Here is a 5,328-nt window from a genome sequence, read left to right as displayed (position 1 = left end):
TCGATAAAACTGAAAGAAATTACCGAAAATAAAAGTTGCTTGAAAATCCGAGTAGTGGCGTGATATGGAGAAACGATGACGGAAAACGGCGTCATCAAAGCTGATCGATAGAGGAAAATTGAGACCTGAGAGCGAAGAGAGAGAAAAGAATTGCAAACAAATGAAAGAAGCGAAGAAAATGTTTTGGTGGGGGTATTATATATGATAAAACACAATGACAAAATTACCCTTACTAAAGTCTTACGAAATAGTTACCATGTTTTTAATCAATCTGAGGCGTTGATCTTAAGAGATCCGACGGTCCAAGATAGTAGGACGGACTCACCCTAAGAAGCTAGACTCTCATGATCCTAACTCTATATATATATATATATATATATATATATATAGGGTCGGGGTCACGTGCGAACTAAAGTTCAGTACGAACCATACGAACTAAGGCTCATATACACTGTTACTCTATCTCACGCAAAACTAACTACTACGGAGTACAAAAGTTAACCCTTTTCCTTTCCTATTCCCAACTGCGATCCTCCCTCCACTCTCTTCTCTCATCACCCATCCTCACCTGTTGCCGCTGCCGCCGACGCCGGCGAGATACTACGATGCCGGCGCACCACCGACGACCAGTGTCGGCGCATCTCTTTGTTTGGTGTGTATCCTCGGTCACCACGACCTCCATTTTTCTTTGCCTTTCCACCACCGTATAACACCATTAGCAACTGATTTTGTTGTCGCCGAACCTACTCTGCTGGCGACGTTGACCTCACACAATTGATCCATTTCTGGAGAGAGAAGGGCGATCAAAGATGGCGAGGAGATACGTATTTCATTCTTAGATTTCAGGTTAGTTGATCTGAACAATTAAAAAACAACAGTGGTTTAGGAATGTTGTGGTTGATCTTCAATTGAACAAATTCCATAAAATGTACAGTAAGTAATTGCTACCAATTAGTGAATTTCTTGCAAAGTTCGTTTTACGGTAGTTCGTTTTATGGTAACTTTTATAAACATTCAAAGGTAGGAAAGTAAAAGGTAGGAAAATAATACTGGGTTGTATACTTGTATCTATTAGAAATCGAGCCTCGCTAAGCTCTTTAATTTTAACTCACCGTTGTTTGAGTTTTGTTGTCTACTAGCCTATTCGTGTGGTATGTAGTTAGAGCGGCTGCAAATGTTTCATTAAATTGATTGAGCTTTCTAGGGAAGTAGGTGTGGTGGTGGTAGTTTTGGTGGTTGCGATGGCCAGTTTGGTGGTCGTAGTTGATCTTTAGATCGTGGATACATGAAATACCAGCCCGGATACACATGGTATTACTACTAGATACACAAATCGATTTGTGTATCTAGTACTAATACAATGTGTATCCGGCAGTAAAACCATGTGTATCTTTTGAGCAATAGCCAATTGTGCTAGTAATATGGACATATATATCCAGGTATTTTTGGCGAATTGAAAAAGGTAGCTTGTAAAATGGAAGTAACGATCATAGAGGAATAAATAATGGTTCGAACCATTAAGCTGATATATGTCAGCAAATGAAGATGTTGGCTTAAGTGAATTGGACAAAGGAAGCAGGGGGATATCTGCCATTCACCTGTGGCAAATTTCACTTGTGGAAAATTTCATATGCCGGATTGCAGGACTCTCTATGCCGAATCCAAGATCCGCCATCACCAAATGCTTGAAGGCTACAGGCCTACCACTGAGAGCTTCGTGTATGCAAAGGCTGATCAAGTCCTAGCCTCAGTTGATTGAAGGTTGAAGGGTGCTGTTCTCCCCATTAAGGACCAAGACCAATGTGGTAAGTACCTTTGTTTTACATCATGAAATAGCAAACAGTTATTCAAGTTCGAATTAGTTTCTCTATATTTGCTATGGTTAATTGTGCTGATATTAGTGCCGCTTATATGCTACACAGGGAGTTGTTGGGCATTCTCGACAGTCGTAGCAGTCGAGGACATCAACCAAATTAAAACCGGGAAACTAATTTCCTTGTCCGAGCAACAACTTGTAGATTGTGACACCACACAAAACCTTATTGTGAAATACCTGCAGGGGCGCATTTCATATGCCGGATTCTTATTGTAAACCTTATATGTGTAAGCTTAGAACGCTGCAATTTCCGCCTTACAGAATAATAAACGGCTGGTACGGTTGAGTATATTTACATATCGTCTATAAACATAGAATCTTAGATGCTCCTATATGCTTTATATTTTGTTTTTTCATTCTTATCTTTATGCCATTCATTTCTTTATTTTTCCTGCAATCCTGTCTTTTAATTACTATGATGATTCGTCTATGCACTTCGTCATGATATCCGACAATAAATCTTGTTCAGGTTATGTTATATCTTGATGTCGTTACTATGCAGGTACAGCGTGCCGCTCCATTTAACTTGTAATGTAAAGATAAGTTCTTAGCGCTTTCGTTTCACAACCAAATCACATCCAGTCCTTGAGATGGTCACTGCATTTGAGAAAGCTTCTGGACTAACTTAAAATCCAGAAATCTGCACCGTACTATCTCAATCACGCGCGGCTAATCTGATGGTGTTTCTTTTTCACGCGACCATTACTCTCTAGTCCCTCCTCTCTCCTTAACCTCCCGCATACCCAACACCTGACGATGTCGACCGATCACCGGTGAAAGTCGCCGCCACTTGACGTCCACCATTGCGCTGGATCGGTTCTACCATCGCTCTACTAGTTGGTCAACACTACTGCAACCATTACCTCGATCTATGGTCACTATAAAACGAGGTTAGTTCAATTATATTTTTGAATCTTTTAAATTGCTGTCCGTTTTTAATATAATTTTGTGATAAATCACTGTGATAAGCGAAAAATTTAGTATATTCGGAAAAATGAGGGTTTGTAAAATCTGAACTTTTGATTTCCCTTGGTCGTGTTATTGATTTTCCTTTTTATCTTCTTATACTTGTCCTCTTCATGAATTCTTCGTTGAAAATTATCAACAATTTGTTAGAAACTAAAGCAGCCATAAAATTAATGATTGGGAGGGATATTGAGTATAAGTAATAAGGCAAATTAATTTGTTAACAACATTTTTTAAACAAAGATAGCATCCAACATCAGATGTGACAGGGGGAGAAGCTATCATGGTAGTCTACATTGTTTTTGCTGTAGTTTGGCTCTTCTCCAAGTTGACACTAATTGCTTGTAGTTAATTTCGATGTCCGGATGGTATCTTCTCCTACAAATGATAAAATGTGAGGTTTTGAAAATTTCCTGATACAGGTTGCTAGTTATCAGAGGGCTTTTTGTAAGATGTAGAGGCTTCCCATATTTTTTTTTTAATAATTTCTTGGTCTATGCATAGTGATGATGGATATGCTCTTCAAATTGGTACCAACTTGATTCACTTTCATCTTAAATGGAACATATTTCCTAAAGGCAAAGTAACTCAACTAATAAAATAACTAACGTTACAACCAATGTCCATGAGTAGTTAAGTAACCAATTTAAAGGAGTGTATCTAGCTAGCTAGAGGTATGTATCTAGCAACTTAAAAGAGTGTATCTGGCTAGCTAGAAGTATGTATCTAACAGCTTAAAGTAGTATATCTAGTAACTAAACTTAAGGTTGGATTAGACCAAAAACGCTGATCCTTCTATTCAATTAGTAGCTTTGACTTAACTTTGTGAGCTTTTGTCATTTGCTGTTGGAGTTTATTAATCTGATTTTTATATGACAGTAATTGATACATAATTTGTACTTAGTGGTTGAAAATGTACGGTTTTGATTGATGACATGCGGTGTGGGTCTGTATGTCGATTTGGTGAACAAATTAGGAACAATTGCACGATCTTGAACCAAGGAATTCATGGAGGCATTGCAAGCTGGAGCAGATGAGAGTATGATTGGCTAATTTGGTGTCGGATGTTGCTCTGCTTACTTGGTTGCTGAGAAGGTTATTGTGACCACCAAGCACAATGTTGAGAGTAGTATGTCTGGGAGTCACAAGTTGGTGGTTCATTCACTTTTACTCGGGCGGTTGAGTAAGCTGGAGATTATGGGAAAGCAGCATGTGACTAATTGGGAACCAAAAATTGTAGCACATTGCAGAGTAAAGGCCAATTGGGAACCAAAAATTGTAGAGGGGATTGCTGCTAGATATGGGGTGCATGTGACCATCCATGTCCATTAGCCAGACTATACTATTTCAGATTAAAGAAAGATAATGGGAGGACCTTTGTTTCCATCATCATCAGGAACTGGATCCGGAATAGATGCTTCTTTTGAATCTGCATGAACCAGTGGATCTTCATTTGCTTCATCTGTAAATCCGTTAACTTAGTCGTCTGTTCCAGTTCATATTCATTCCAGAGTAAGACTCCTCAATTGGTACCTCAACTGGTAACTGGTTCTGGAAAAGGTATTAAAGACAAGACTTCATATCTGATCCAGATTCATTCTGTCACACGCATCCGTCGGGAAGATCGATCGGGTGTTTATCTGGTACCTTGCTTGTGTAAGTGACTGACAACCGGTGAGGTGAGCCAGGTGTTCTGTTTGTTGTTGTTAAGGTAAAGACGTATCAATTGAAATTGAAGCTCCTCTTTTTACCTTGTCCAATTCCCTTGACCAATGTAACAGTAGCTTTAGCTGTAGCTTTTAACAGAAAAAGCTAAGGGTCTATTTTACAGATCGAACTTTGTTGAACAAACAAATATTAAACCACTAGGCTGCTTGTTTTTTGTATTCTTAGGATGTTTATTTTTACTCTTGCTCTGGTAATGCTTCAACCAGGGTTCAGATTATTAACTTATTAAGTCAGATAAATCTAAATGAAATGAGTGTAGTCTACGAAGCGAGTATGATGTTTACTTGTCTATCCTGTCCATGTAAAGTAAAGGCTTCACCATCAACAAGAACTTCATTTTCTTCAACCGCATTGGCTTCATTTGGAACTGTTGCCTCTTGTTTATCTTCATCCGAAAGAGATGCTTCGTCCTGTTTTTGTGAAATAGATGCGTCACCTTACCCCCAAGGGGATAGTTGTTTCTGATTACTATCTTTCCTTTCTTAGTTAAAGGGTTCAGGAGGGGAGCTATCTACTACTCCATTTATTGAAACTTAAGGCCCCTTATACTTAGTTTGTTCCATTTATCTCTAGATGTGTATCCTGCCTAATATTAACATTACTGCTAATTAATTTCATATGTTGTGTATCTAGCAAGGTAAAAAGTGTATCTAGTAAGGTGAAAGAGTGTATCTAGCTTGTTTGAGATGTGTATCTAGCAACGTAAATGAGTGTATTTAGCAAGGTAAAGAAGTGTATCTAGCTTGCTAGAGAAGTGT

The 5,328-nt window shown here is 38.6% G+C and overlaps 1 long non-coding RNA gene across 1 annotated transcript; it reads left to right on the top strand.

Annotated features, from left to right (window-relative positions):
- Nucleotides 1-480: 480 nt before the first annotated feature.
- Nucleotides 481-4,937, top strand: LOC141642772 (uncharacterized). The gene is made up of 5 exons (XR_012543418.1): nt 481-846; nt 1,440-1,805; nt 1,923-2,152; nt 2,379-2,766; nt 3,819-4,937. It is a non-coding gene; the product is annotated as an uncharacterized LOC141642772 (long non-coding RNA).
- The last annotated feature ends 391 nt before the right edge of the window (nt 4,938-5,328 follow it).

The sequence above is a fragment of the Silene latifolia genome, chromosome 2 (assembly GCF_048544455.1).
Source record: "Silene latifolia isolate original U9 population chromosome 2, ASM4854445v1, whole genome shotgun sequence".
NCBI classification, from domain to species: Eukaryota; Viridiplantae; Streptophyta; class Magnoliopsida; order Caryophyllales; family Caryophyllaceae; genus Silene; species Silene latifolia.
Note: the sequence above shows the minus strand (reverse complement) of the source record. Positions and strands in the feature narration are given on the sequence as shown.